The sequence below is a fragment of the Scleropages formosus genome, chromosome 23, assembly GCF_900964775.1.
Source record: "Scleropages formosus chromosome 23, fSclFor1.1, whole genome shotgun sequence".
NCBI lineage: Eukaryota > Metazoa > Chordata > Actinopteri > Osteoglossiformes > Osteoglossidae > Scleropages > Scleropages formosus.
In genome coordinates, this window is record NC_041828.1 from 16,457,644 (window position 1) to 16,467,301 (window position 9,658).

At 48.5% G+C, this 9,658-nt stretch overlaps 1 long non-coding RNA gene across 2 annotated transcripts in view; it reads right to left on the reverse strand.

Moving 5' to 3' along the window:
- Positions 1-4,910: 4,910 nt before the first annotated feature.
- The window catches only part of LOC108919318 (uncharacterized), a 5,854-nt gene continuing 1,106 nt past the window's right edge, over positions 4,911-9,658 (reverse strand). The window contains exons 2-4 of one of the 2 annotated variants that reach the window (XR_001964909.2): positions 6,513-6,679; positions 5,469-5,663; positions 4,911-5,372 (exon numbers count right to left, since the gene is read on the reverse strand). This is a non-coding gene — a long non-coding RNA (uncharacterized LOC108919318). Of the gene's footprint in view, positions 5,373-5,468; positions 5,664-6,512; positions 6,894-9,658 lie in introns of those variants that run through there. The other variant, XR_001964908.2, reaches the window with a different exon arrangement.

Sequence of the window (9,658 nt, forward strand, 5' to 3'; positions counted from 1 at the left end):
CCTTAAGACACAAAGCAATGCGAGTTACCACATCATAATTATTTTTTTACAGCTGTACTAGAAGATTAGACAAAGCCCAAATGTCCAGGTTTTTCCGTACACGTAAAGATGAAGTCACCATGACTGCTGTAGTAAATCACTGATAAGACAGAATATTAATTAACGACAGTAAAACATTTTATTAACAGATTCGTACAAAGAGTCTTTGTATTTCTGCCAAGGGAAAGAGGCTGTGAAACTTTTCACGAGGGGGTTCCTTCTCTCCGCCCATAAAAAAAAACACGTTTCTGGCGGTTCACACGCTGGGATTTTGGTGACACGTAACTTCGGTAGCAAGCCGTATCGCATCCGTCAATTTTCTGCGTGAAATTCAGCAACATCCCGGTATGCGGCCAAGACAGAAACCGTAGAGGAACAAGGACAAAACAGCAGCGATAAAGAGTCATATTGTACAGGTGCATGCGTTTTGCTGGGAGGTCATGAGATTGACCAAAATGACCCACGGATCCAGATGAACCCGGAACGAAACACAGATAAAAGCGAAACAAGTAGAAGGAATTTTCTAGAGGAGAAAAACGGATGTCCTGAGCCTGATCCCGCGCATTCTCGGGACGAGAAGGACGAGAAATCCGTTCCGAGAAGAATTTTCCTGCTGCGTTTTAGTCGTTTCAGCCGTGCGTCTGCATTTTCGCCTTTGTCTGTCAAAGTATAAGGCAGGCTCCGTTAAAGGGCCTCCAAGAAAAAGTGGAGGAAATAAAAACGCGCAGTGATTTATGCTTGAGACGGCTCACTGGGTGGGCCTACCCACTGCACCATTCCCCTTCTATTGAACTGCCTCTCTTTCACGTACAAATTCATGTTTAGCGATGAGCGACTCCGATGAATTCGCACCCGTGGCAGCTTCTTTATCCCCAAACAGCCCCTTAGCGTCATTTACTGCTTCACGTGTGCTGCGTTTAAAGTGTGAACCGAAGGATCGACAATGTCGCTTAGGGGGACGTCACGTGCGGAAAGGAGCCCGAAATCATTGCTCGCATGTTGGCCCTTTAATGGATCTCGAAAAAAAACGCAAATTCACCATTGCCCACAACCCACACCATCTTCTCCACTTACTCAATGCCAGCTGTCAGGAAGATTTACATTTTGCTTATTTTTTCTTTATGAAAAAGGAAGATTACTGGGATTTCAACATTTCTCTAATTTTCCTTTAAAAATCGCAGTCGAGACGATTGTATTGTTAAGGAAGTGTGTTAGTGATCTATCCGCTTGAAGAAAGCACATCATGAAGGTTTAAATTGCAGGTCATTCTAGCCACTTTAGGAAAACATGTGCGCTGAGCAATAAATAATAATAATGACAACTGATCTACTCTACAAGAAATCAAGTGCATTGCATTTACTCATAGGAAACTGACACTGTATGAAGAACAAGATTTAAAATCACAGTTAAGTCTTTGGCTACTTCAACCTTTAGTCTGTGAAGTTTCACAAAAAAATGTAAAAGAAATACTTAGCAGCAACAACAAGTGTAAAAAAACGCATAAAAAAATACTTGGTCAGAAGTCAACAAGTGGGAAAGAAATACTGTAGATTCCAATTATGTTAATCAAACCCAAGGATCAGAACACAAATATCTGCCGTGTTTATGACTGTTTTCACACAACGCTTTATGTAGAAAGCCTTGCAGGTTTGCTTATGATCTGCTTAAAAGAGAATTTAATATCAGTAATTTGAGATTCGCCCTGAATTCTCGGTGGGATTTTTAATGATGGCTTTAGTTTGATTTCTGGTTGAGACAAATGTCAGTTTAAGGGGAAACGTTCAATAATCGCATGCATTACGCCTCCAGTGAAGAGCGAGAGTGACGCTCCTTTTATAATGAGAAACGTGTTCGGACGGAAACAACCGAGACTCATTACTGGGATAACAAGATGATCAGACGAGATCTCATTCCAAGGTAGGAAAGCTAATTTATTTATATTCTGTTTGATATAATTTTGTTGGAAATGTAATAAAAGAAAGCTATTCATCCCACCGGTGCCACATGACTTTATGATGGAAAGGCTTTTGCCATCCCGTTCACGGAGGCTTCGTTATTACAGCATGCTGGCATATCATTAAAAGGTGTGAAATGTTCCCATGTATCGCCCATCCTTGCCGCTCATCTCTCGTCTCCATTCGCTTCCTGTAGCTGCCCGTATCAAGTTTAACACTTTGATTACGGCTACAAAACGGTTAAAGACTCCGCAGCCCCATACTTCAGGTCCTCATCGCTGCGATTGCTCCCTACACCACTGCAAAACTACTATGCTCGTCCACCTCTGGCCACTTAGCGGCCCCACTCGCAAAATGTCCAAAATTAAACCTTGGTAGGTTCTCGGTTTTGTCTCGGATGTGGTGAAATGAGCTCCCCCTCTCCCTCAGAACTGCTGAATCCCTTTCAGAGCTCAAGAACCTCTTTCGGACTCACTTCCTTGCTGATCTCCAAACAGCAGAAATTTCCATCACACCATCAGCTATGATCACCTTTGTATTTTACATTGGACTCAGTTCTGTAGACAACTACCTGAGTAACCCTAACCCTCATTAACTGCTTCAGTGGGTGCAGGTCTGGATCTGAAGCGCTTCAGCTATTGGCATAATGCACTTTTGTTTACTCCGAGCTGCACTTTGCTTTGGAGAAAAGCGTCTGCGAAATGAACGAACGTAGATGTCAAACACGTGAAGGTAAATAATGAATGTAGTGAATGGAACCGGTGCGCAGGTCACCAGACTACGATCGAACATTGAAAAACAGACCTGAGGGTTTCTGCAAGGGTTCCAAAGCCTGAACAAAACTAAAAATCAGAGATTGCGGGAGAGAGTGCCGCTCTTCCACCACTTTACAGAGATCTTGGGGTCACTTCTCCTAACCTCGGTGGCTCGGAAAGCACCGCTACAAGTTTGCATGGCAGGGCTCCGGAGCGAAGCCTGCGAGCAGCACTCATACAAGAGGACTTCAGCACACGTGACGGGACTGACCTCCGTCTGATCAGCACAACTCAGAGCGCTGAAGTCTAACACCTCGGCAAGGGCAGAGCAGCTCCTCAGAGCGACCCGATAACCACATTGTTTTATCCCCCCAATTATGCTTCAGACAATGACAGCCATCCATCCATTCATCCATCCATCCATCCATCCATCCATCTTCCTCCGCTTATCCGGGGCCGGGTCGCAGGGGCAGCAGTCCGAGCAGAGTCCTCCAGACTTCCCTCTCCCCGCACACTTCCTCCAGCTCCTCTGGGGGAACCCCAAGGCGTTCCCAGGCCAGCCGGGAGACATAGTCTCTCCAACGTGTCCTGTGTCTGCCCCGAGGCCTCCTCCCAGCGGGACAAGCCCGGAACACCTCCCCAGGGAGGCGTCCGGGAGGCATCCGGAACAGATGCCCGAGCCACCTCAACTGGCTCCTCTCGATGCGGAGGAGCAGCGGCTCTACTCCGAGCTCCTCCCGGGTGACCGAGCACCTCACAACGACATGATAATCATAAATAAACCCATGAATACACGTCTTTCTCAGCCTTGACTTTTTTGTCCTCTCCTCTCTCTTTCGGCTCTGAGGGTTCGAGGAATAGTGGCCATTCGGGAAGATACCATCACAAATGAAGAAAGCTGCATGTCTCCATTCTCTTCTCTTTATGCCGACAGAACAATATACTCAGGAAAATCAGTTTCTCTCACAGTTCAGGTCACCGTTTCGAATTATCGACACGTCCTTGCAATAGGTGTTTCACCGAATGGAAGCTGTCGAATTTTTCTCGTCAGTTTCCGTATTGCGCTTCTGCCACAAAGCGATGCTTCAAACGTTGCCATGGACACCATAGCTTGGTGGTGCTTCTTGAGAATGGAGTCACGGTGAAATAAGTACCTTAGCGAGTGACGCAACGCACACCTCTCCAGTCATGTTTTGCGCGCCCGTACGCGTTTGCGTGTATCTTATGATCGGTCTTAGAAAATAAATCAATCACAATGATAGCGACAGTTCAAAAGTGCGTGAAGTGACGTTTCGGTGTTATGAAAAAGATGGATTTGGGACGAGTGCATTCGAAATAGGTGAAAACGTAGCGGAAAAGTGCAACGAGAGAAGCGGTTATGTGGGGAAACAGGGATTCGGACGCAGGAGGAGCGACATCGTGACACCCGAGAGCCCCTGGGTGCTGAGTGGGAAAGGCCTCTCCGTTGCGCCGAGTTGGTCGTTCCGGGAATGCCTCCAAACTCCTCTATAGCGGGGTCACGCCCTTCCAGATGCCACTAATCAATAATCAATGAGCCTGTCGTGCTCTGCTGCTGCATTCTTGAGCAACTTACTTTGTTTTTATTTTGGAAAAATACTCAGCTGTAGAAATGGGGTAAAAAAAAAAAATCAGTGTCATTTTGGATGAAAAGCATCAGCTGGGAAACGAAAGAATGGCGTCGCCCTTCAGCAAAAGGTATTTCATATTTCACGTGTTCGTATTTTTGAAAATAAGCAAAACGCCTTCTCGAGCGGACCTCGCGAACGCTTGCGTGCGGTTCATTTTCGTCGTACCGTCCATCTGCTCTGCGCATCATCCGAACTTGAGCGCAGGCAGCCGAGAGGAGCGAGCGGGAGTGTAGCCGAGCGAGAGAGCGAGCGATCACGGTGGTCTTCTCCACGGCCTTTACCCCGCTCGCTCACACAAACCAGGTGTCAGAAGACAGCAGGCGCACGTCCGCCTCTCGCCGCCAGTCGTCCAGCCGGGGAGGGCGCGTTTGCTTCTATTTACGACTCTTCGGCAAGCATCTGGTTTGTGTTACAACCCCTGTGTGAGGTGGAGTTGGCACGTAAGAAAAGGCAGGTTTACTGTGTGCAACACAAAGCCCTCCGCCTCGCCTCTCCCTCTGTCCGTGCCGCTTCCGAGATCGTAGATAGATAGATAGATAGATAGATAGATAGATAGAGCAGCATTCATGAAACAAAGCAGTGACAGAAAGCACTGCAATCACAGCAGGGCAAATAAATAACACATTCATACAAGCATATGAATGAAATTAATAACTGAAACAGTAACGGTTAACTGAAATTGAAACGGTTCATTTTGCGCTTGATTTACTTTATAATTTTGATTACAGCGTAACGGGATTCTTTATTACTTGCTCTCTTAGGAGCTGGAACTGCGATTCGGTTCAAGAGTCCGGGTCCGGTCCATCCGGCACGGCGTTCGTCCGCATCTTGCGGGTCTTCACGCGAGAGGGTGGTGCACATGCTGGAGCGGAACACGACCGGCGCTCCTGCTCAAGCACGGCCGGCCACACCTCCGTACTAATAGAACACAGATTCACCTCCAACGGCACAAACTGTTCCAACGCTGCGGTCGTCTGGGAGAGTGAACATAATAGGCCCAGTGTAAAAGAAACCATAAGATTACATAGTTCTGGAATGTCCCCCTGCCTCCGAGCACAGCGGTACAGTACCGGCGGCGTTTGCCCTGCGGAGTCACGCGATGACACGCGTGTTGCGTTCGTGCGTGACGCGGCGGACACCGCGCAGTACGGCGGCTCTCCGTAGTAGGCTTCCTCGCGGTTCACCATCATCGATCCCATCAAGGATCCCGACGCATTTAAATCCCGTACTCCGCTCCTGTTCTTCATTACGACTTGCTCCTTTTCCTTTGCAAAATTTAATGGGGAAACAGTGAAAACAGTCAGTGGACATAGTTACAGTGACCCCGATTATGACACTTCTAAGGCATGATTTATAATTATTTAAATTACTCGTTTAGCTCATACTTTTCTCTAAAGCAATTTAGTGTGTAAGTTGCTTTGGAGAAAAGTACGAGCTAAATGAGTAATTTAAATAATACTATTCTACTAATTCTAATACCTAACCCGGCAACACAGGGCATAAGGCCGGAGGGGGAGGGGACACGCCCAGGACGGGACGCCGGTCGTCGCAAGGCACCCCAAGCGGGACTCGAACCCCAGACCCACCGGAGAGCAGGACTGTGGTGCAACCCACTGCGCCACCGCGCCCCCCCTTGGTATAGAATAATAATAGTATAAATAATACTATTCTACTAATTCTAATAAAACTACATACCCTGATTTACCCATTTGTACAGCTGAGTCATATTTACTGGAGCAACTTAGGGGAAGTACATTGGTCAAGGGTACTACAGCAGGAGGTGGGATCCGAACCAGCAACCTTCACATCCAAAGGGAGATCTAATTGCCATGCTGCTGTTTTCATACCTTTCCGGGGGGGCAGATACAACAAAAAAAATTCCCCAACCAGTTTGAAGCAGAAATTCCGCGTTCTACGTTTAACGTGTAAACATTGCAACACACCTTCACACTCTGCTACCTGTTGTCAAGCAAACCGTTTCCCACCAACAGAGAAAAGGTCGCACTGTAGCCTGTAATTATCCCATCCGCTTCTTCCTGTGTGTGTTTGCCACACCTGGGTAATGACACACGGACGCGTTTCTCCGCGCACACAACTCGTCGGCTTGTGTTTACCTTCCGCGCCGCCGGTTTGCGCCAAGCAGGGTTCGAGTGTGGCGTCGCGCCGTTGTCACACCATCCTGTGTTTATTTCTCAGGGGGTTCGGAGCACCTGATGCTGTGGTCGCCCATTCCTGCCTGACAGGTTTCACATCCGCTGCGTATTTCTGCCCTCGTGCGCACCTGCAAAACAGCACATTATACTTCTCTTTCACACTTTTCCCCCAGAATGACTCAGAATTACTGATGCATTTGTACAGCTGTGTAGTTTCCATTCATGCTAAACACCTTCCTCAGAGATTCTTACAACAGTAGTTCAGGGGGGCAGTTGTGGGGGCGGCACGGTGGTGCAGCGAGCGGCGCTGCTGTTTCACCGCACCTGGGTGGGGCGAGAGGATGTGGGTTCGATCCCCGCTCGCTCTGTGTGGAGTTTGCATGTTCTCCCCGTGTTTGTGTGGGTTTCCTCTGGGTGCTCTGGTTTCCTCCCACACTCCAGAGACATGCTGTTCAGGTTCCCCCATAGTGTGTGAGTGACAGAGAGTGTGTTACACTGATGTATGGATGAGTGCCCCAGTGTAAGTAGTGTATCTAGCAGTGTAAGTCACCTTGGTGAATAAGGTGTGTGGGCTGATGACACAACGTAGAGTTCATTGGAAGTCGCTTTGGATAAAAGCGTCTGCTAACTAAGTGAATGTAAGTCACTAACAATGATTTACGCATTTATGCAGATGTGTCACATTTACTGGAGAAATTCAGGATCAGTACCTTGCTCAGGGGTCCTACAGCAGGAGGTGCATCAAACCTGGCCCCTTTTGAGTCCACATGCAGCATCCCTAACCATTACGCCATCTACTGGCTGAGGGTCATTCCCAGGGAAGTGAAAAAATGGAGCCACTTCTTGTACTCTCAGCTGTACCAATTATTAACAATAATAATAATGATAATAAAAGAGCCACATTAATATTAAAATCTGTCTTTGCTACTTGCTGGTGCTACATCGCCACTACGGATTTGCATGCGTACAATGTGTACGAGTTAGTGTTAATGAGTGCACAGGCGAACCACAGCTCCAGCGCCAGACGAGCATATATATAGGACGGCTGCTGTCCCTCGGCGCTAGAGCTCCTCGTGGCGCGCTGTCTTGGCACGGTCAGCGTGCGGTCCGGCCGCTAAAGACGAGCCTGTCTATGTAAAGCCTGGCATCCCATCCCACACTGACTCAACATGATAGCAGCGCAGAAGGGTACTGCCTGCCCTCATTGGCCCGCTCTGCTGAGCAAGGGATAAACAGGTTCAAGCGGCATGGGTCTGCCGTGCGGCCCTCCCGTCGCCCTTACGTGAAAAACTGGAAACGAGACCCTGCGGTCAGGGGAAAGACCGGTGGGCCATTCCAGGGAGATCGCACACGTCGATTCGCAGCGTGTGGGTGCACGTATGCAGTATACCGGGAATTACAGCGCGATTACTTCTGCTCGCGTTGTTCTCCCTCGGTAGACGGGGAGCAGCCCAAGTTCCTTACGATGGCGCATTCCTGACCCGTGGAGCACACTGCTGAGCAAAGACATGCGAACCCTCTGCATCTCCATCCCAATCTCCAGGGTGACTGGACACACAGCCAGCTGCCCCCCCCCCTCGTGTAAATCTCAGTAACTCACTTCCACCGGTGCTGACAGAAGTACCCTGGACATAGACAATTAACCCAGTGCTAATTTCGTACAACAAAACTCCACACTGCATTTTTAAATACCTTTTTTTTTTTTTGTTGTTTTTAACGATGGCGCCATGGAAACGGGTACTGTTTATACTTCCTAAGAGGGACTGGCCTGTTTCGCCAGTGCCACAGTGCGTGACACGCACTTGTATCGGTGGGTGAGTCAGTCGGGAGCACGGTGTAAAGAATGCATAGCTGCTATAAATAACCTCTATTTCGGATGGCGTCTCGGCGCATCCTTATTTGGAATAATTGGCAACGGTTGCCGCCATCTGCTCCTTTAATTTGCGGAGCGGGAAGACAATGCTGCTGTTATTTATCCTCGCTCAAGTCTGACTTATCCCCAATACACACTTAATCCCAAATACATATGCCCGCATTTAGCAGAAAATTAACTCGAAAGTGAACAGCTGAATTAGTTTATTAACCCCCCCGCCCACAGCGGTTTGCATCCCCAATGGTCAACTCATTACAATCTATTTTGTCCCTTTTAGAGGCTCCATAATGAGTGTGAGACAGATCACGAAGTAGGTGATGAAAAAAAAAAATCGGAGAAGGTGTCACAGCACCTCGGGATGGGACCGCGAGCGTGCGCCGAGCTGCCTTTTTTTTTCCTCTCGTCTCCAAAGTCGTGCTATTTTTATGGGCCCCGTTTATTATTCTTCTTCACATTATTCTTTATTCTGCCGACGCCTTTGTCCAAGGCGCCGGACCGGGTTAGGCTCGAGCAACGCACAAGCGCTTACAGGGTTGCGGGGTAAATTTCAGGGCCCTCCGCTCGCGTTCGCCGGCGGAGAGCGGAGAGGCCGACCTCGTTCGCTCTCAAGGTAAAGCACATCGCTGAAAGTGGGACGCGCCGGGAGTTTTCCGCGCGCTTGGAAAGTAAGTCAAGAGCAGCGTGTTCAAAGCGTTGCTGCAACAGGGTCGACCGCTTTAATGAAGCGCTTCGTCAGACAAGAAGCGGCGGTGTGTTTGGTGTCACAAGCGACACACAATTAAGTCTTTGGCTGCAGTTTCATTGGGAGGGAAGCCTCTCTTTTTAACGAAGCCATAAAGCATAAAGGCGTTAAAAAGAATGGCTCCCCTCATCTAAGAAAGCTTTTCCCACGAAACGTGTGCCATGCGGGATGACAGAGACAAGGCTCACCCCCCCCCATGTGTTTTTAAGCGACTACAGGCTGCATGGTGGCTCTCCAAAAAGGGTCACCAGCTCTAAAAATTTTGTTGACAGCTCCTGTTTACACAGCTGAGCAATTTAAGGGGAGGACCACAGCTGAAGGGGGGGACTTGAACCTGCAACCCTTGGGTCCAAAGACAGAAGCACGAAGCACTGCACTACCAGCTGCCACAATCACTTCCGTGAATTTCCCAGCAAGGACGAATAAACTATTCCTTCCCGTACTTCCTGTACTAATCGGAATGTTCTGGGTTCTAATCCCACTACTGCTGTC